The sequence below is a fragment of the Pinus tabuliformis genome, chromosome X (assembly GCF_031772625.1).
Source record: "Pinus tabuliformis cultivar Carrire ecotype Pingquan chromosome X, CPIR1, whole genome shotgun sequence".
NCBI lineage: Eukaryota > Viridiplantae > Streptophyta > Pinopsida > Pinales > Pinaceae > Pinus > Pinus tabuliformis.
In genome coordinates, this window is record NC_142308.1 from 1,702,491,023 (window position 1) to 1,702,514,944 (window position 23,922).

The following is a 23,922-nucleotide window of genomic DNA, read 5'->3' on the forward strand; positions in this document are numbered from 1 at the left end:
CTACCCTTCCCTTACAAATGAGGAATCAAATGATCCTTGAAACCATCAAGGATAATTAGCTTGGCCTTTGTATCCAACTCTTCATACACATCTAAATGCTTAGGGTGAGTCAGTTTCTTGATCTCTTTGTAGCAATGTCATAGATCTTGTTGACCATCAAGACCAACTGGATCCTTGCCTTCTACGGACTATAGTTATACAACCCATCCAACCTATCCTTAAATGATAGACCAACCCACAACTTCACATTGCTATTACTCCTTCAACAATAATGGAACTAACTCCCTATTGAGTTGCACTCTATGTTATGCAACCTATGATTCACTGGCCCTTCAAAGTTTCTTTGATACCATGTAGAATTTCCATAGAACTCAAGAATCTGGTTTGGTTCTTAAAATTTCAAACACAAACACACTCAAATTCCACAACACTTCTACTTTGCATGGCGGAAAACAATAGGAGTGAATCGACTAATACATAAGACATAATTATTTCAACCCAATTTTACTATGTTGACAATGTTTAATACAACTGCCTCAGGCTCTTATACTGAGGATCATTTCCCTTTACAATCAACCCGATATAAGAAAAATAGGGCTAGGTATCAACAATAATTATGATAACCAATGTGCCATGAAAAAAGTACAACTGACCTACTTGTTGATGTAGCGTGCTCCTTAACTCCTTTCATTCCACAGACCCTGAACACATTTGGTGGTCCTTTTCCTTCCCTTCTATAGCTCCTCAATATACCTTTATCAATAAGCACAACTCCTTTAGGTCACTAAATATAGGCTCAAACATCTATTCCCTCTAGCTGCTTCCTTTGTCCTTCAAGGTCTACAACACATAGGGTCTTCACTCTACCCACTACATGCTCCAATGTTGCTCCAAAAAACACAAGTCTTAGGGCTATGGAGGTTTCCCACTTTACACTGAAGAAGACCAATACAACATTGTGAACTAGTGCTAAATAATAAGCCATCGTAGCTTCCCTTTAGTCCTTTAAAGATCAAATCTTAAAGCTTCAGAACTTATTTCATTCAAGGACTCTTATAGTTCTTAACAAATCATGCAGTTTAGAGAACAATTGGGAAACTTCTAGTAGCCCTCCAACCTATACATAAGCTTCCCAAAAAATTTGTCCCAAAACTGGACCATCAACCTAGCAACAACATCACACATGGAAGAAGAAACACCATATCTAAGAGATCAACTTTTGTCCCAATTATATGGACTTGTTCATGCGCTAATGACTCTAATTTTCAACCTCTAGTTAGGTATTATTGTAACATCTATTAAAGACTCATACTTGGCCTTAGCTACTCCAAAAAACCTTCACTCTTCCTCTCCTGACAACCCTTGTTCCTACACTTCCCTTTGATCTCACTTGGCCATGGTTTCAGCGCCCTTTTAGGCCTTGTGACCCTCCTAAAATTGTGCTACAAGAGCTCTTCCTCCTTCCCAAAGAGAAAAAAAAATTGTGACTTAATCTTTAGAGAATTAAGACTCCACACCTTGCACACATTATGCTGAGACGTTGTCCTCTAGCCCTCTTACTCAACTCTACCTAGTCTTTTCACAAGAGAGAGACCAAAAGAAACTTGTCAACTTTGGCTATACTCCTTAAGGTCACAGATAATAATATCAAATTCTCCTTGGATGTATTTCTCTTGTGATGTGAGTAGATAAAATGTATATCCTCTCATATTCATATGCTTCTCTTGGGTGGAACGACTAGCCCTTAAACAACACTCTTACAAGCCTAGTTGACTTGTACTTCTTGTCACAAGCCAAACTCATACAAATAAAAAGTATTACTACTCATTCAATAAACACTTTCATAGCTTCCTTAGAAGTTTTTTTCTGCATTAAGTGTTCTACACATGTAACCATGGTCAAACCTCCAAAATCGTGCTTGGTTTTGTACCCACAAATTTGGGTGAAAAATCCACTGCTTGGGTACTTTACCCCACATATACCTTTTATGGTTTCAACTCACAAAAGCCTAGTACCCAAGGTTATGGAGTGCCTCACAATGTAAAATCCCCAACACAAGGAACAACATTATCTTGTGCCACCTCTAATTCCCAATAAATCTATGAATGGAACTTATCAAATTCTTTATAAGGATTCTGGTAATGTCAACCTTAACACCCAATCTTATTAGTGTGGTTGACCACTAGAAAATCCACCTTTCAAATCCATGGAGGTTCTTCCATCTAATAATGGATCTTCATATATCCTTTGACCTTCTACCAAGACACAATCTAACATTCCCAAAACTCATTTCTCAACCTAATCTATGGGCATAGATTAGGATATAACATTTAGATCAATTATGGTGTTTATAAACTTATAGTAAGATTAAAATATGTATGGAATTAGATTACATTTTTTTTCGCATGAGAAAATGTAATTATCTTGGGACTAACTGCTAAAGTTAACTAGTGGAGAGGTTCCCTACATAAAGTTGAAAATCCTAAATTTACAAAAATAAAGAGAGGAAGCTAAGAAAGCATGAAACAAAAAATTCAAAGAAAACTAATCTAATCACACTTATTTATAGTAAAGAACACACATACTCTAAATATGTTGAGTGAGAAAGCATGAACTATTATCACAATTCTTGTAACTCCCATCGTTCCCAAAGTTATAGTAGTTGACTCCTAGTCTTTTACACTATCATGTACAATGGATTTTCAAGTATTCACACTAACACAAAATGTTCTAAGATGGAAGTTATAAGAATTGAAATCAACGCTCCATTAAGTCTTTATTGATAGACTTTACATGCACTAGGGCCTCTTCCAAAATAGACGGATATGTGGAACGTGACTACTACTCTTTTACCCAACTTGTTTCCCTAGTCAATAGCTAATTTATGTGTTATAGGCCATTTTGTAAAATCTGACCAATAAGCCTCCTAATGGGATCAATTAATACCTATTCCATTTTAAATCATCATTACACAAATCCCTATGCATGACTCTCTCATTCCCTAATGTTTCTGCCCTAGAATACATCATCTGAGATAGTTTTAGGACCAATGCACCCTGACCTCTTGTTGGATAGCATTCACCTACACGTTGCTCCATTGTGGCATGCGTTGATCACCTACAGGTTGCTCCCCTTTGTACCTACATTGGTTCTAGAAATTTGGGAAAAGGAGAGAGAATAAGAAAGCCTCCATTTCCAAAAACTTCCAGGATCTATTGTAACCATTTACCTGAGATAAAGAATCTGGATCCTATCTTATCCTATCTTGGACTTTCCATCCCTTATCCTTAGATCTCATTCTCCCATCAAGAGTGGATCTAAAACCTTAATTAGTAATTGGATAAGAACTCCCAACTTACCCTACTCCTCTATATATTTAGAAACTTCCATATGCAAGAGGTTGGATTTTGAAGAGTGATTCTACCCTTATATTATTTTTTTGAAAGTGATATTCTGATGTATTGAGGGTGATTGGAGGTGCACATTGTGACAAATGAAGGACAAGTCAACAACTTGGAGGAGCTCTTCTACAATATTAATACCTATTTATGGTTGTGATTCACTCCATTTATTTCAATATAAAGATTTCTTTGTTTTCCTATATGTGATGTCCTTATTTCATATATTTCAATACCATGTTGATCTGTTGAATAAATTAGATAGACGATGCTAGATAGATCTCGTAGTTTCTTGGCTTATATTCTATGGTTGTGCATGTTCTAATTTTGGCAGTTGGAGCTAGGATTGGAGCATTCAATCCAAAGGAGTGAAACATGCGACGTATTCCAAGTAAGATTCATCGCTTCATCTACTTACTTTAAGGAAAACATTGGGTGCTTTGTCTTTCTGTTGTTCTAGGTCAGTCCACTAGACCTTGGGGAGATATTTTTGTTCGCAGTCATTAATCCTGCATAACACTATGTGAGAAGGAAGTAATCTATGAAAAAGGAACTATAATGAGTTTATGGAACACTCGTTTGATAATATATGACTGTACTAGGGCCTTTGAATCCACTTTAGAGAGATGAAGGGATGGAAACTCCTAGTCTTTTTCATAGCTTAACAATAAGTTTTCATTCGCATACATTGGCTAAGCTATGACAGTTTGTTCATGAATAGTATATAACTAAATAAATATGAACAATAGATTATAAACATGTATGGAAAACACAGTTATGAAGATGCATGAGCACATAAACATAGAATTGTGAATATGAAAAAGATAACTAAAAGCTCATGAAAATAAGAGTTTTCTTCTGTGAGTAGGAAATAGATAACATGAAAAATATGTATTAGCACACATAATGATGAATTAAAAAGAAAACAATTATTTCTAAAAAATTTCATGTACAAATAAAAAAGTGCATAGGGTAAACGTATGGGGGCACTCTACTCCTTAGCAAGCACACTAAGGTCTACCAAAAATGGAAAATAACATAGGTTTCATATATTTCTTTAAATAAAGGAAAAAAATAAAGCTTCAATAATGAAGTATCTAAATGATAGACTAACCAAATAACTATCAATAATTTAGAATTAAAAACCTTATTATCAAGCTTGATTTTCCTGGCTTTTATGTAGAAAATATGAAACTACTAAAAATCATTTTCTATCAACAATAGACTATTCTTAGGTTGCATCTAAATCAATTCAACCTCCTCCTTGGATCATAGGAGATCACGGAATAAAACAAGTGTAAGAAACTATCTACAAATTTAGTGATATGAGATACCTTTTTACAACAAAACTTAGAGCCATGACCTGACCCGTCTATGTCAATTTTTTCTAAACCAAATTGTATTTCACCATGTCAGGATATTGATAGGAAAAAACCAATGTCCCTTTTTTCCCAAATGGTATTAAAATATGAAAAATAATGACCATTTAATATATTTGTTTTTGTCCAATAATTTTTGTTTACGATTGTTGTGGCGGCTATAACCACCCTCCAAAATTTTGGCTCGCATGCAAATTTCAGAGCCTACCTTAGATCCTGTGATCAATCATTCCTTGGTCACTCTTTGGTAACTTGATGATCTCAAGCCCCCTCCTTGATATTACTATTTGTTCACGTTCTCATCTTTACGCAGTATGTTTCATCTTTGGGCATCACAATTATTGTTTCTAATAGAAAGGGAATGTTGTTCTGCTTCAAGGGGAAATCTTGTGCGTATGGGTCATTCTCATTACATAGACATGTTTCACACTCACTTCACACACTCTTGTCACAAAGGTCGTTACATGAATTAGAGTATGTCTTTCATGTTCTAGATGGTCTACGTTGTATCACTAAGTGTTCGTGTGTGATCATAGTCAAGTTCTGTCTTTGTTTGCATCAGTCTCATTGATCTCAAACTTAGCCTAGTTTCCCAAGCAACCTAGCCTCATCCAAATTTTTGTAAGTGCACACTTTACTTCTAAAACCCTCAATATTTTTCCCTTGCATGATGGAAATGCACAATGCATAGAGACCCCAGCCTCCCTTAGAACCCAAAATTGCATTGTGGTTTCCTCCATTGTCCTTCCCTAACCGGAACCCACTGCCTTCAAAAATTGTGCAATGTTTTCCCTGAAATTCCCAGCCAGCACTACTCTCCATAAATGCATAGAGCAGTTAGTCAATCAACACTGCTCTCAAAAAATGCGTAGAGCAGTCCAACTACCCTAGTTTCTTAAAATGTGCACAAGTGTCCTCCTAGAACCCATCCCGCAGTAGTGTGTTGGATCTCAAAACTGTGAAACATTGTCCTAATTGTCTACTCTTACTTGCACTCAAAAATTGTGTAGCACAAACAACCAGCCTTGCTTTGGAAAACTACACAGAGTAAGCCAACAACCTTTCTCCCAAAAACTGCACAACGTAGGCAACCCAACCTTGCTCTAGAAAATTACGTAGATCATCTTAGCAGCAGTCACTATCCATTAAAACTTTGCAGATCTATCTATTAGTGATTATATTAAAATATGACATTCTAAATCACTCTCGAGGAGTTGAGGATAAGGAACAAGAAACCAAGTTATGATAAAAGATTGAGATTTCATGCAAACTACCTCGGATGCATGATCATCTCGAGGGTAAGTTTGGTAAGTAAAGAATATATTTTGAAGTACATCTCTTAGTGTAGCTTGAAGGACTACTTGTCATTGTCATATCATTCTATCTTCAATAACATGCATGTTTGCAAGCACAAACTCATTTCATGTGTTTCCTCTTCATGTCTTGATTCCTTTTCACTTGATTGACCAATTGTTGTCTTTGGCATGTTGATTGCTATGCTTGCGACCCAATTCTGGTGATGTCAAAGGTTTGTCTTTATGTGTTTGGGTTATCTTCGCTATGTGAACACCCATCACGCTCACAAAAAATTTGTAAAAATGGTCACGCAAGTGTCGTCATGGTCATTCAAGGACATATCTCAATTGTCACACTTATCGCCCTGAACCTTTGATTTAGCCTCACTAATCCCATATTTATCTTGTTCGTTTGAGGTGTCTTGTCATTGAGTCATTCTAAGTGTGTGATCACAATGTAATGTACGCAAAAATTCACTTGCTTTCACACTTAGTCATTTTACCTGAAAATCTATCAACCAGACAACCGTCCTTCAACTAGACCTCGATCGCAGTGACCTTAAACTATTTCATAGAACTGCACAGAGCATGAGTCTATCCTTCGGGCAACTTGCACTTCGTAATTCTAGAAGTGATCTAATTGTCTCCCAGAACTGTGTAGAGGTTGTCCCAGAACCCAATCCTGTTTATGCTTCTTGCATGATCACCCATTAAGCCTCCCATTGGTCAACCAGAAAAATTGACTTGAGTCATGACCCAAGGCTGCACTAATCTCCAAAACTGGGTAGAACTTGTCCAACCTCACTGCCTTGCACTGCCTATAAAAACTGCACAGACATGTGGGACAAGCCTTTGGTGTGTGTCACTGCACTGTCCTAGGAAAATGCATAGATCAAATAGGCAGGCTTCCCTACTCACCTACTCTGTCATTAGCCCATAAATTTCATAGTGTTGTCTGTCACCTTCCCTTTTTCCTCGCTCTACAATCAACATAAAAATTGTACATATCTATTAGGAAGGCTTCCCTGGTGGATTTCTCTACTCACTCAAAAAATTGTGTAGATATGTTTTTGACCTACCCTCCTATCCCACTCTGCAATCAGCCAGACATTGCACAACTATGCCCAGGCTCAGGTTGTCTCCCAAAATTGCGCAATTTTGACCATCATCTCCTACAGCCCGATCTTATCCTCCTCTGAAAAACTACACATATTTTCCTCTTAGTGCATCATGCTACCCGCACTGTCTTCCCCAGAGAAACTGTGCAGATCCCAGTTGGATGACATACAAAGTGCTCCATTTGAAAATTGTGTAGATTGTCCGAGTAGTTCACCAAACATCTTGCCTCGCCTTGCTCCCAGAAACTATGCAATTCTTCATCAAAGATGGTTTTTGGCCCGCAAATGTCATTGCTATCTTGGATTACACAATTCAGCCTCCTAGTGAAATTGGCGTAGTTTTTCCTGAGAGTGCTTCAGAACCTCACATCCCAGCTTGAGTTGTGCTTTAAGTAGTTTCAGTGCATTGACACTCTCCCAATCACCTGGACCGAAACAGAAAATAATGCATCATCTTAGACTAGGCTATTTTTGGATATGATGTCGTCTCATCATGAGTGATTGGAAGAACATGTACATCAACGAAACATGGGGTAATGGTGAATAGGATGGAGAAGGAGTGCATGCTAGAAGACTTTCTCACAATTGAATGAATGCACCAAGCACATCGAGAAATTGTAGAAATTATTACTGTAGATTAACCTGATTATGCAATATAAGTAAAGAAAAATACTTAATCTACTTCTATAATCAAACTTGTGGAAGCTTAATATATTTGTGCAAGATCAAGCGAAACACATATAACAGAGAAAAATAATCAATACACATGAAACACAGAATAATACTCTTGGGAAGGCCTCAGCTAAAAACCCCGCTATCTGTATTATCATACAAGCGGAAATATCTCAGGATTACACACAGCTTTAGCTCTCACAACTATCCAGCTCTCAGTACAATCCCTCACTACTACTCATAGATATAATACATTGCTCATATGCCTTCTCCTCTTCCCTCCAAGCCTCCTATTTCCTTCCATAGCTTTCCCTGGGTCATCCAGCTATAACCTTGTGTGACACTGATCTCACACACTACTCCAACACACTGTAAAACTGTGAAAATCTCAAGGAACGAATTCCTTCTGCATGCAAGAGATTTTCTTATAGGAAAATTCTTGAAACTGATAGCACATTGTCCCTGTCTCTAATCTCAACTGGGCCTTTGTATGAATGTGTTATAGACATTTTTGTGCCTCACAGCTCTGAGCATGAAATGTCCATAAACCAAGGGATCCAAAGTCCCTAAAAGTGTTGTTCCTTCCCCTAAAGGAACAAGGTCAGCAAACTACAGCTTCTCCCAGAAGTTCTCCACCAGAAACTACTCAGAAACAGTCAAATCAGGATCATTTCAGTGGCTCCACTAGCCACCTGCGTTGCAAAGCACCCCAGTACACTAGCTAGGTGCGTTGCAACGCACCTAAATGCACTACCAGGGTGCACTGAGCGGGAAATGACAAATGGCAGTGTCATTCCGCGAGGTGTAAAGATAATGGAAGCTTCCAGAATCTTCCTCCATGACACTTGCCTCACTGAGTTCGACCAGGGATGAGTAAGAGGCTCTCAGCCTCCAAGTGGAAGCAAGAACTGACAGAGAGAAAGGACACTAGTCAGATGACAAGCTGACTCATCCTCCCTGCAAACATCTATATATGTATCCCTCATCCTAGAGATCCAAGAGGCTGGAATTTTGTACATTGCAGAGAATTGTTGTTGGTTTGAGATTGAGATCAGTGCATTGGGTGCTTTATGCTTTGTTGGAGGTGAAGAAGGGATTCCTTTGCTGGGAGGTTGATGCTGGATTGGGACTCACTTGGTTGTATCTCCTCCTAAATCTTGTTATTACATCAATAAAACTATTTGAGTTTCTCCTACATGCTTATGTATCTTTGATGTATGATTGCATTAGTATGTTTATCTTATATCTAATCCTAAGCTATTTATGAATATGAATCCATGTCTTTGTGTAGTTTTCCTCTTCTGTGATCTTGCAGGAACTTGGTGAAGCTGGGCAAGCGAGTGAGCAGGTAGCTGGAAGCTGTCAAAGAGAAGAGAAACCGGATCAAAGGACTAGCGCAAGACACAGGTTAGTCCATCTCATCTCTCTTCATTCTTAATTCATAAAGAAGAATACAAGAATAGTTGTTTCTGTTTGTTGCTAAGGCACTATCACACCTTAGGTGGATAGGGTCGTCCTGAATAGGCACTTTTCCCCACAACAAAATGGCGACTCCGCTGGGGAGATCTGTCTAATTAGTTTATTTGTGCTTCTCTTACTGTTTGTTTCATAGACTTAGAAGTAGCAATCGAACTGCATTTGCCATTTTCAAATGCAAAGTAGACAGCTGCTACTTCAATCCACTCACTAGATTTGTCTATGATTTGAATAGTGGATTCACAAATGATCTGATAACCCTTTGTGATAGCTCTTAGTCCTCCTTTAAATCATCCCTCTGATTGTACCTTACTTGTTGCTTTTACTTGGCCAAAAACCATAGATTAAACTACAAACCGTGACCCAGAACCCTAATAAAAGTCTCGTTTCTGCCCCAACGCAGGCTCTGTGAAGAGACTCTGCATTTCAACGCAGGTCCCGAGAGGGCTATGTGTGCTGCAATTCAGTTTCTCTATGCAACAGGTGCGCTGATCAGCCCTTGCATTGTGCAGCTGAGGTTCTTTGCTCTGTTTTGCCCAGTTTTGATCTCTGTTTTTTGCAGCCTGTGACCAGTGAGTGTACCTATCTGAAAACCCCTTTTCTCTGCCTTAATTTCGCCTCCTTTGTACAAAAAGACTGTAGGTGTTTTTATGTGTTTGTGGCATCATTTACAGTTTTCCATTGAAAAGTGAAATAGTCATACTGTCATCCTTTGATTTAGATCTGTCGTAACTGTCGATTTTGGTCTTAGGAAAAAGTTTATTTGCTGTTGACAGTTGATTATACATTTACTTTTGCTTTTGGTTTGAATTTGTATCTTTCTAGTGTCGAAAAAAGTGTCTATTTCGAAAATCGTAAAGTGTCGTAATCCTCTCTACCTTTTGATTTCGAAAAATAGCTTGTTTGTATTTGTCATTCGAAAGCGAATTCAGATTTGTACATCAACTTTCTTTTTAGGCATCAATATTAAGAAAGTGAAAAACAAATACATGCACTTGTGCATTTGCATATTGATAGTTTGTATGGTTTGATTTAGGGAAAGTGCATTCCCAGTGTCCTCTTTGCTCTTTGAGAAAAGATTGTGTCTTTCTTTTCCCCTTGTAGCTAGGATTTTCATTGTCGAAATGAGATAAAAGATTTGTTTATCATCTTTAGGTTGCATTTAGGAATTACATCTACATCTCGTGGTGAACCTCAAAAGGCAAACTTCTAAGAAAGATCAACATAAAATAAATTGAATGAATCTAACAACGCTTTGGAACTTAACGCACAACATAGAGGTCTAGGCTAGAGACGTGTTCTGGCGTTGTAAAACCTGGTAACTGTTGGCCTCACTGATGGTTGGGTGATTCCTCCACTGTGAGACGATAAGTGCCAGCACAGATTTGTGCTCCCACGTACCGTCGAGTATATATTGGGAGACCCCTTGTCACACTGAATCAGTCAAGGGTGCGGACACGACTGACCTTCCTAGAAGTCTAAGACATTCTAATGACAAACAAGACAAAATGGAGTGATCTTTCTCTAAATACACCTTTTACAACATGAAAACTACAAATGTTTAGGCTTACCTTATTCCAAAACGCTGTTGTTGAAGTCCGTTCTTGACGATCCGGATGAGCTCCTCCTTCAAGTCAATTCCTGCAACCACAAACAATCAAACAATTACCAAGCACTTGCATTTCATATAATAAAACATATATTCAACATGCAGACCAAGGAACACATGAAATAACTCATTAACACAAGCTATTGAGAAAAATAAACCAGTTTGTATTAATAACGAAACAAAGAAACTCTTACAACCTGGCCTTGGTGTTGTGCAAGTTCCTCCCAGGGTCCATCAAGGGTTTTCCTCTACTTTGACAAAGCTCACCCTCTCCCAAGTAGAATCAAGTGAAGACAATCTCTCCTCACAAAGGCTCTAATGGAAGACCTAAATCCTGCAGCATTTACCCAAAGAAAATGTATAGCTCCAACCTCTCCTCCTTCTGGCTCAATGTCTTTATTTATAGTGCTGTAAAGAGGTTATTCAGGTCCACTATCAATGGGATCATCCCCCTCTTTGGGTGGGATAGCTCCCTTATTGATGGGATAAGTTCCCCCTTAATAGAGATACATGAACCAACTGGAGGCGCATCCATTTCATCAAACCGACCTCTAGAATGTTCTAGAAGTAACCACAAGTAACTTTTTCAAGATAAAACTCGCGCATTTTGCCTTTTACAGAGGGACGCACCTGTCCCTTAACATACAGAGCGTCCATGGACGCAGATTTTGTGAACATGGTCAGCGTCCCCGCAGGTAAGGCTAGAGAGAACCTGCGACCCCAGAGATAAACATAGTTTTTACAAGACTTTCTCTCTTTTTGAGTTTGAGATGGATAACAGAGGCATGAGACTTGCCTAAGAGGGTAGCATGACTGTTGATTTGAGCCATACTAACTGTAAGTAGTCAAGGTGACATTTTTTAGTGTAACAGATTGCCCCCTAAAGTGCGAAGCCTGGAATAGAGTAGGGTTTTGTAATTCTAGGAAGGGTGAAGCGCTTTATCATTTCAAGGATTGTCTTGTGGATGGCCTGGTTGGAACCTGCAATTTTCAACACAAAATACATGGATAAGATTATATCATCACTGAGGTAGGCATTCCCATACTCAGATTCAAAACTTTAACTAAAGGACTAACTACTCTGATACAGGAATGATCTTGCAGTACATCATTTTTATAGACTTTTGTAGACACAGTATGGACGCAGCCATCTATTTATGATTAGTCTACATAGATAATGAATACAAAATTCCTCGCAGCCTGGATGGTAGAAACTAGATCCAGGGTCTTCGCTTCTACTTCCCGAATTGGTACGATTCTAGCCATGTGATTAAATGATTTGATGTCGAACATGTTAGAAACCACTTGATTACCAGTCGATGATGTAAACTGTTAACAAGCGTGAGAGAGACCACCAGTAATGTCAATGGTTCTCAAAGTACCAAGCACAACCCGTGAAATGTGAATAGATGTTTTGATGTCGAACACTTCACGGAATCCTTTGATCGAAAGTTAATGATGTAAACTGACGTCAAAGGCGAGAAACCTGCCATTGATGCATGCAGACTTCAAGGTACTGTCGATTCCTAAGTCATCTTTCTAGATAATGTGTCGATGTCGATAGAAAGCGACCCGTTGCAGGCAAGCCCGCAACACGAAATCATTGTTCAAGTTGAAGAAATGTTGCTGTAAGGACTGACTCAGGGATGGTCAAATGGATGACAAGTATTTTGCAGATGAAAGTTTTGCTTGCAGACCTCTTGAACACATAACGACACGACAGATGGCTTGGTGACGAATAACTCAAAGTTAATCCCCGGAACCCTGTTAAAGACTTTCAAAGTGGTTTGATCAACTGTGAGGTAAAATATTTCCCAACCCAGGTGAATGAAAAAGTGTCGTGTTCAAGAGTGGTAATAAAGTTTCTTTTGAGACAAAAGGTAACAAACAGGTTCATTCTTCTCTCTTTTCCCCCACCATTTCTGGCAAGTACCTCTTTATTTTTAACAAGCTTGAGGAGGATAACATATGCTTGATTATAAGCTCATCCTTCGGACGAGTCCAACCTAGTTTAAATTCGAACCCTAGGAAGGAGTGGTTCGTTCCTGTTTGTAATTGAACAGGTCCTCTACTGTAAAAGTTTAACGAGCCCAGTATAGGAGAAACTCAGCGTTTTTCATTTTTAGAGAGTCTGAAAAAACTTAAGGAAACTCCACGTTGAACTTTTTCGTACATTTGTGTCCCTCAAGCCCGAAAAAGTATAAAATAATACCTGGGGGAACCGCTTGATCTTGCGACCAAGGAGTACTTTCATAATAGTGTCGTTGACCTGAAAAGTAAAAAGCGATCAAGGACACGTCGTTTTATTTCCTTATCGAGTTTGAAACGACAAAAACCCGGCAATCTTTTCCTAATTTTGCGGTCAGAAAAGAGCTAAAAGGGGACCGTCTTTTAATTCCATTTTAACGAGTGTAAAAGAAACGCTCGGCGATCTTTTCATGTTTTAGGAGTCTGAAAAGGGCTTAAAAGATGACTCTGAGGTTTCACTTTTTCGTAAGTTTTAATGAGTTCGAAAAAGGGATAAAAATGTACTCATGGTTTTCACTTTTTCGTAAGTTTTAATGAGTTCGAAAAAGGGATAAAAATGTACTCATATGGCCGACTTTCAATTTAATTTACGAGCAGGAAAAGACGGAAAGAACTCGACATTTTTCATTTGTTTTACAAGAATGAAAGATAGCAAAATAATCTCGGTATTTTCATGAGTTTAACGAGTCTTGAAAATAACTAAAATTGACTCAAGATAGGTTTCATTTTTACAAAAGCTTGAAACAGAGAAGAACTATGCTTCAAAGTAGTTTCATTTTTACACAAGCTCGAAACAGAGAGAAAACTGTGCTTGATGCCCCCTAAGCATGATTGCTAGAGCGCATGCCCCCCAGCTTCATTTCATTCAACCAGTTGGATGAAATGAAGGTTCATGAACGAGATCATTTGAAAGACTCGACCTAAAACTATAAGAAAATTATGCAAAACACTGAAATAACTAACCTAAATATACAACTTAACATTTACGAGATCTAGTCAATCTCTCGACTCAAGTAGGGGAGGATTTGTTTCATTTTTTAACGAGCTTGACACAGGAAAAGAACTATGCTCAGATTCGGTTTCATGTTTACGCAAGCTTGAAACGAAGAACTATGCTTGTTATAAGTTCACATGCCCCCAGCATAATGACGCAAAACGAGGTACATGCCCCCCAAGCTTCATTGCATTCAATGAGGTGGATGGAATGAAGCTTTACTTTCAAAATCTTGGAAAGACTCGTGGGAGTTGTTTCATTTTTTAGTGAGCTTGACACAAGACAAGGAACTATGCTCATAACTACTTTCTACAATCTACTTAACAAAAACTTAACTCTAAAAACCTTGATTCATTTTTTAACGAGCTTGACACAAGACAAGGAACTATGCTCTAAAATCCTTGATTCATTTTTTAATGAGCTTGACACAAGACAAGGAACTATGCTCATGACTATTCGCTACAATCTACCTACTTAACCTACCCGTGTTTCATTTTTTAATGAGCTTGACACAAGACAAGGAACTATGCTCAAAAAGTTCGCATGCCCCCAGCATAATGATGCGAAATGAGGTACATGCCCCCCAGGCTTCATTGCATTCAACCGGCTGGATGAAATGAAGGTTTACTTTCAATATTTAACTTGAAAAGGGAGTTGTTTCATTTTTAAAGAGGTTGACACAAGAAAAGAACTATCCTCATGCCTGATTCATTTTTTAACGAGGTTGACTCAGTAACAGGAACTATCCTCAAACCTGATTCATTTTTTAATGAGGTTGACTCAGTAACAGGAACTGTCCTCAAACCCTACTTTCTACAATCTACGTACTTAACCTACCCTTGTTTCATTTTTTAACGAGCTTGACACAAGACAAGGAACTATGCTCAAAAAGTTCACATGCCCCCAGCATAATGATGCAAAGCAAGGTACATGCCCCCCAGGCTTCATTGCATTCAACCGGCTGGATGAAATGAAGGTTTACTTTCAATATTTAACTTGAAAAGGGAGTTGTTTCATTTTTAAGGAGGTTGACACAAGAAAAGAACTATCCTCATACCTGATTCATTTTTTGACGAGGTTGACTCAGTAACAGGAACTATCCTCAAACCTGATTCATTTTTTAATGAGGTTGACTCAGTAACAGGAACTGTCCTCAAACCTGATTCATTTTTAAATGAGGTTGACTCAGTAACAGGAACTGTCCTCAAACCTGATTCATTTTTTAACGAGGTTGACTCAGTAACAGGAACTGTCCTCAAAACCCTACTTTCTACAATCTACCTACATATCCTAAAATCTAGCTGATTCATTTTTTAATGAGGTTGACTCAGTAAAAGAACTGTCCTCATGCTAATCTATTTCATTTTTTAACGAGGTTGATACAGGAAAAAACTATCCTCGTACACACTGATTCATTTTTTAACGAGGTTGACACAGTAAAAGGAACTTTCCTCGCGACATCCAATTTCATTTTTTAACGAGGTTGAGAGAGGAACAAACTATCCTCGTGAACACTGATCATGGCTTCCAACTGGAAGAAAGACATGTCAATGGACACACCTTGATCATGGCTTCCAAGAGGTCTTCATCAGAGGGAAGAATACTTCTTTGGAAGGAACACATGTCAAGGGACTCAAAAGGGATAAGAACATCGTGTTCATGTAATCCCACAGAGTTTTCCATGTCAATTACCGGATCTAAATCAACAGTGAGAGGCTCACTTACATCGGTAACTGAAAACATGGGACCAGTTGCCACATAATTAACCCGTGGTGGGGTAGATACCACTTTAGAATCAGGAACATTTAGGGGTGTCATATTACTGGTAGTTGAAACAAGACTAGGGAACGAAAGCTGGTCTACAGTCACAATACTGCCATTGTGAGGGAAAGACATCACGCGAAAGAATGTCGATACGACAGCTTTCATTGCATAAACATAGTCTCGCCCAAGGAGTAAATTGAAATCCAAGGGACCTCGAACTACCATAAGATCAACACAAACAGTTTTACCTTCCAAGGTAATAGAAAACTTAGGAAGGATCCCTAAAGGTTCACTAATGGTTCTGTTAAAAGCTTTCAGATTCTGCGTAATAGGCGCAAGCTGAGGGGAACCCAAAGCTTTCCAAACATTTGAGGATAAAATACTAACAGAAGCACCTTCATCTACCTGAGTACGATGTATGTCCCTACCACCAGCCTTGACAATGATTTGGAAGGGGATGGAGGAAGGAAGACGAGGTTCTGTCAGTCTATTCCAATCAAAGGAAAAGACCTCAGTACTTGGAGGGGGTTCTGTAGAAACAGGTGAAATGCCCCCCGGCATAGAAGAATCCGATGTAACAAGAAGAACATCAGCGGTATGAAATTTACTCTTGAAAAGGAGAGTGTGATCGACCGAATGTGAAATTGAATCGACCACTTGATCAACTAATGGATCATCAACCTGAGTGACATGAGTTTCACTCTCCAATGGAAGAGTGTGATTGACTGTACTTGAAGTTAAATCAATCACTCCGTCAGTTGACGGTAGGTTGAGAGAAAGTTTACGGTAACCAGTTGGAAATTCTTGCTGTGGAACAGGAAGGTTTTCCAACAATGTTGAGGCTTCATCCATGTGAGGGCAAATGTGAGTTTGATGACTCCCTTTGCATAACTTACAAGGAAACCTAACTTTACCCTTTTTCCCAGGAACCTGACTATCACTGGTTGATGGATCAACAGAAAGTTGATGAGGTTTTTCTGACCATACTTCCAAGACCTTTGGAATACTAGGACAATTGACAAGGAAGTGGTCACCCTTACAAAGCCTGCAAGGGTATTTAGGTTTACGGTGCATGTCAGAGTTTTCCTCAACACAACTAACACTTACAGCCATGGTTGGTTGGTTGACTTCTTTCTTATCTTGCTTCTTTTTCTTCTTTTTCTTCTTCCCTTTCTTCTTCTTCTTAGCCTCCTGGTTACTAACATCAAGGCTTTTACCAGGCGAAGAGGAAGAAATGGAGGAAGAAAAATTAGGCGAAGAAGGTAAAGGGTCAACAGAAGGTTGGTGATGTTGAGATGGTGAACTCTGTTGAGGTGAAGCATCCGGTTGAGATGGAACAATTGGAGTATTTTGGGCCAACGAAGTTGAAAATAACCATATCGGTAAACCTATTGTAAATCCAGGTAATGACAAAGTAGCCATATAAGGAGGACCAACATTTCCAAAGTAAGGAAAAGTACTAGGATTCTCATTAGGAGGGGTTCCTAGGTTGATAAATTCCGGAACATTTGCCATTATATTCAACTTCAGTGAATTTTATTAACAATTTAAAACTAAAATTAACAATTCACAATTCACACCTAACAATTAAAATTCACAATTCACACCTATGGTCTCTAAAAGTAAAAACAAACAAATTAACACACGCTATCAAATCTAGGAGTCAAACCATACACAAACAGTAAGCTCTCCGGACCGAAAACACTAGTTGGTGATTAAGCCCAACCTCGCAGAATTCAGTACAGAAATGGCGGGTGGAACAGTTACCCCGGCAACCTGCTTAATGAATAGACCGGCACAAGTTCCTCCACTTTAACCGTCTCGAAGTGAAGTGAACCCCCCGGAAAATCCAAGTGAGTATAACCGACGTCTGCTCCAGGTACAGTGGGACCTTCCCTCCACCGTCACCTCGGTAGAACCCTAAAGATTATGGTCACTAAGGTCACCAACAGTAACAAATACACCTGGGGGAACAGTCTAAACTCCGACAGCACGCAAGGGCAGAGTAGCAAGCTCAATCCCCTTACCGGCTCCTTGACAACAATCCAAGGTTTACCGATAAGTGACCCCTGGCTCCTCGACAATGGTTAATCCGAGGTTTACCGTTTGTAATACGTACTGTCTGGCGTCGTTCCCAACGAGGGGGGAATGATCCCCTCACTGGTTCGGACACGAGCTCGTGCTTCTCCTTTAAGAGGAGCTTTCCCAGAGTGCAATTGAAACAATTGGATTTATTCTACTCAAGATAAACTATCTGTTTGGTTTTGTAGTCTTGGAGAGTTAAGTACTCACCTACTCCAAGACCCTAGCCTAAGCTATGTTGGTGTTTCAGAGCCCTAGAAATGTAAAAATTACTAGATGAATTTTAATTAAGCGCTGTGTTATTAAGGCTGTTATTACTCAAATGGGTAAATGGAGATGAAACCAATGGTGTTATGACCCGACTCAACTGAATGCAATCGAATATGATAATGCAATCCTTTCAATTCGATGAATCCTAACTAGAGTAAGGAGAGAGTTTCCATTCACTTCCAACAATGCAAAAAATTGATCATTAAGAGAAAATTTAACAAATTCTCTAATGCACTAATTTCATCAAGAAAAACTAATGCAAATCAATTCCAAACCAATTTTTATTTTTATATTTTTGTGTAAATTCAAATCAAAGAAAGCTGATCTAAATCTACGATTGATTTTTCAGAATGTAAACTATGCAATTGTAATCTAAGCACAATTCACTTGAAAAGTATGCAAATGTAATCTATGCACATTTTTCATTGATATTCTGAAAGTGAGAATTCTAATTATGCAAATGTGATCTATGCAAGAGAATCCTCAAACACAAGACGATTCTAATGTGATCTAAGAACCAATCAAGTGCAAGTCGAGAAAATTGGGTGAGAGTTCCAAAGATCAAAATATAAAAACACTCAAAGGTGATTAACACTCATACACAATTTAGCCCCCCCCGGCGAATGAGGGGGAAATTTTTTTGCAAAAACAAAAGCAAAAAGATGCAAAATTGTGAAAAGACTGAGAGAAACCTCCAAGTAATGACCAAAGGAAATCAAATTAAGAATTTCTCAAAAAAGAGACTCAAAACACCCAATTGATGAAAGCTAAAAACAGGAATGCTAATGAAACAAGTTCAGGTGAAAATTTTTGACAGGGTACTAAAGGATCTGGGCAGAAAACACTAAGAAAAACCAAAATCTAAAAGCAATTAAAGCAAAAATGGAGTTTTCCTAAATTTTTACAGGAAGACGCAGGCAACCCGTTAGAACAGGCGCGGGCCCGCTCTGTGCAGACGGCAAAAGCGCGTCCAAAGACGCACTGTGCAGTACTCAGAGGGTGCGTCCTTCTGGAAAAGTTAAGAAAAACCAAATCTAACTAAATCTAAAGCTAAGCCACCCAAATACTAATTCTCACAGTCAAAAACCAGAAAGTAAAAATGATTTTCTCATAGCAAAGTTCACATAAAGGAAAAGACTCTCTCATTAATGGATTCCCCAGCGGAGTCGCCAATTTGTCACACGGAATCAGTCAAGGGTGCGGACACGACTGACCTTCCTAGAAGTCTAAGACATTCTAATGACAAACAAGACAAAATGGAGTGATCTTTCTCTAAATACACCTTTTACAACATGAAAACTACAAGTGTTTAGGCTTACCTTATTCCAAAACGCTGTTGTTGAAGTCCGTTCTTGACGATCCGGATGAGCTCCTCCTTCAAGTCAATTCCTGCAACCACAAACAATCAAACAATTACCAAGCACTTGCATTTCATATAATAAAACATATATTCAACATGCAGACCAAGGAACACATGAAATAACTCATTAACACAAGCTATTGAGAAAAATAAACCAGTTTGTATTAATAACGAAACAAAGAAACTCTTACAACCTAGCCTTGGTGTTGTGCAAGTTCCTCCCAGGGTCCATCAAGGGTTTTCCTCTACTTTGACAAAGCTCACCCTCTCCCAAGTAGAATCAAGTGAAGACAATCTCTCCTCACAAAGGCTCTAATGGAAGACCTAAATCCTGCAGCATTTACCCAAAGAAAATGTATAGCTCCAACCTCTCCTCCTTCTGGCTCAATGTCTTTATTTATAGTGCTGTAAAGAGGTTATTCAGGTCCACTATCAATGGGATCATCCCCCTCTTTGGGTGGGATAGCTCCCTTATTGATGGGATAAGTTCCCCCTTAATAGAGATACATGAACCAACTGGAGGCGCATCCATTTCATCAAACCGACCTCTAGAATGTTCTAGAAGTAACCACAAGTAACTTTTTCAAGATAAAACTCGCGCATTTTGCCTTTTACAGAGGGACGCACCTGTCCCTTAACATACAGAGCGTCCATGGACGCAGATTTTGTGAACATGGTCAGCGTCCCCGCAGGTAAGGCTAGAGAGAACCTGCGACCCTAGAGATAAACATAGTTTTTACAAGACTTTCTCTCTTTTTGAGTTTGAGATGGATAACAGAGGCATGAGACTTGCCTAAGAGGGTAGCATGACTGTTGATTTGAGCCATACTAACTGTAAGTAGTCAAGGTGACATTTTTTAGTGTAACACCCCTATAGGCTTAAAACCTTTTATCCATAGGAAACCGTGTCGGCCGCCCTACTGATCGCAATGCACCGAACACAGCATTCGGGAAGATTGACTGCCGTACCGTAAAACTTATTCTGCAGTTTTGTGATTGGTTTGGCACACCCTCTACCTAGATCTCCAGTGCAGTCCCTTTCGTTCCTTTTCAGACTCCTGAACGGAAAATGTCCATCTGAGCACTTGTCACTTCAGGCTCATTAAAAATCGAAGGAGACTAGAGTCATATTTTGTTTTTTCTCGACTCTTTAAAATTGAAAAAACAAGTTGTGTCTAAAGCGTCTAAAAAAATTATTTTAAACGGAATATTCATCACCCTTTTCCTGCATTGATCTTTCGGTTGAGAAAATGGAACCTACCAACCAAGGAATTCCCCTTGGTGGAAATCCTAGTCCCTTCTCCTCTTGGGGAGATGTTGGTGCGCCCCATATGGCCACATTGTCGCTTCCAGGACTGACAATTGGCTTGCCTGTCTGGCTCTTCTCAACCAATATTGTTCAGAACACCACTATTCCTGAACAATCGAATCGGAAATTAGACGAATCTAGGGTTACCCACCAACCTTCTACATCCTCTAATTCTTCTTCTCCTCCTTCCTCTTCGCTTGACGGGGCTGGAAAAGCCAAAAGCCAAGTTCCTAAGGAGAAGAAGGAAAAGAAGAAGAAAGAGAAGAAGAAGAGGGAGCCAAAGGCAAATGGAGGGAAACAAGTGTCGTCTAACAAAAATCCACACACTGCACCGACCAGGTCTAAATCGCCATGTGTCATATGCAAGGGAGACCACTTTCACAGAGATTGTCCTTGTATCCCCCGGATACTAAGGGACTGGTCTCCCCGTTTGCACAATCCGGTGTCGTCAACCTCTGGTGATCATGTTGACTGTACATCGTCAACTAGCGAAAGTGAAGCCCCAGGACAAAAAGGGAGAGCTAGATCTCCCTGTAGACTGTGCGAAGGTGATCACGCCATCCACCATTGTCCCTTCTTAGACGAAGCTAAAAGAGTTTTGGATGATCCGCCGTTGTCCCTTCTTAGACGAAGCTAAAAGAGTTTTGGATCACCGTTACGACTTCCTCCAGGATATAAAAAACTCTTGCCGAGTCCTTCGTTAGTTGAGAATCCAGCTGTCCCGCTCAAGTGGTCAGCTGAAGCACCTGTCATTGAAGATGAACCAACTGAAGCCATACCAGATGAAAGTCAAAAGGTCGAGGCGGCAGTTGACCCGGTCTTGCCTTCAGAGGTTCTATCTTCGAATGATACCGTCACTGAAGAAAACAAGGATGACACCATCCAAATTCTCTTCATCAACACAGACTCCGACGAACAAGGGGGAAATCTACCCATTCCTTTACCGCAGGAAGGAAGTTCGTCAGAGCCATACTCGGTCCCACCTCCAATCAACCTAGTTGTCTCCTTCGACTGGAATCAACTAGGCAGACCCCGTTTACCAGCAAGCATACCATTCAGAATTATCGTCCAAATATATAGAATGGTCATGGCTGGTACCATCATAGATGAGGGGGCTTCTGTGAGTATCCTTTCCTCTACTTCTTGGAAAGCGCTTGGTTCGCCATCGCTTTTGCCTGAAATGAGAAATCTGATAGGTTTTGATAAAGGAACCAGTCGACCTTTAGGGATCCTTCCCAATGTGCCCATAACATTGAGAGGGAAGACTGTTCAAATGAACGTAATGGTAGTTGAAGGACCCTTGGATTATAACCTACTCCTTGGAAGAGACTATATTTATTGCATGGGAGCCATCATCTCCTCGCTCTTTAGAGTAATGTGTTTTCCGCACGAAGGAAGAGTGGTCAAGCTCGTAGACCAGCTTTCATTTCTCGGATCACGCATAGCAAATAGTCATATACCATCCTTAAATGGTCTCTTCACGCAAGAAGTGTCTCAACCCACGGTCCGTCCCCCCGATGAGCACGAGTAATTCGGAGGGATATGACTGGAACCCAAGGGGCGTGCATCCTGGTCTGCTTCAGCAGGAAAACTTCGGGTATAGGGTAGGTTTCCGCGGGAGAATATGACTAGTCTATACCCCATCCGTGATTGGAATAGGGGTTATTCTAGAATAAGATTTTCTTGTCAAAGTTATGTGTTTGGCGCTCGTTGTCACTCACCTTTGTCTATGTCGGTAGACATCGCCAAGGAAGTGTTCCATTTGTAACGCGAATGAAAAAATCTTTGGTAACCTGAAAGAGGTAGGCCTTTCCTGATAGAACAAATGTTTTGTCTGCAAATTGAGGGGTAACCTTGAAATCGTATTTTATACCTGGGGGCATGCAAACCTTTTGGAGTGCAAGCGAGGGGCGGCTATTTATTTTTTAAATTTTTAGGTCCTCCCTTTAAACCTGTAGGCTAACCCTTTAAACTCGTAGGATTAGTCGTTTCCTAACTTGCATAAAGAAAGGAAGTGGGGCAAAAATCTAAATGTTGTCCTTTTATATGAGACTTTCTTATCATATGACTAGATAATCGAGTAGTTTTACCACATAGTTCATGCTCGTTAAAAAATAAACATAAGATCGAGCAAGTGTTTCAATCCGCGTTTAAGCTCATTAAAAAATGAACTATCCTCCGGTAAATAACCACCGTGAATGCACCATTATCAGCCATTAAAGCCTTGGTCGTGTTTGCACCGTCACCTCCACTTTTCATTGGCCGATCATTCACCTCCATTTGATTGTTTACCCATTTTGAGGAACAGCTGCGAAGAGCGATTTCACTAGCCATCCTTGTGACACTGCCGTGATTGGAAAATTCCAAACCTTACCTGGAATCAGCTGCTACCCTTTCTATCACTCGTTCCTCAAAAGACGAGTCTTCTTTAAGCTCTTTTCATCTGACTCGTAAAATATGAAAAGATTGCCGAGTTTTGGCCTTCCAGCTCGTTAAAGCGACCGGAAGTGCTATCCCTCCTCTAGATTTTAATCTTTTTGGACCTGAGGGATTATTGCACAAAAAGATCAAGCGCTTGTTTTGTTCGGCTCGTTAAAACTATCGAAAATTCATCCCTTCTGTATTGTTTTATACTTTTTCGGACTTGAGGGATTAGATGACGAAAAAGGACTTCCAGAGTTAACTTTACGTACCTTTTCAGACTCTCTAAAAATGAAAAGGACCGAGTTATCTTTGTCGTTAGACTCGTTAAAAACATTAAATAGCGACAAAATTGTCTTTAGACGAGAACGAGTATCACTATCGCTAGGCTCGTTAAAACATAGCGATGGGTTTGCCCGAAGGGCAAATTATAGAACAAGCATATGTTATCCTCCTCAAGCTTGACAAAAATAAAGAGGTACTGGTCAGCAATGACTGGGGAAAAATTGGGAAAAACTCAAAGAAACTTTATTGGTAGCAAGTCGCTCTTGAACATGACACTTCTCCTCTGTACCAGAATCGGGTTGGGTTGTTTCATTCAACGGTCACATCACCATGGTCACGCCATACCATCCACATTTGGGGTAAATGCTACCAAACCATCACATAAGTGTCGCCACATGTTCAAGAGAAGTCATTCAGAGAAGTCACCTATTTCCCATCCACTACCATACATTATACTCTTTC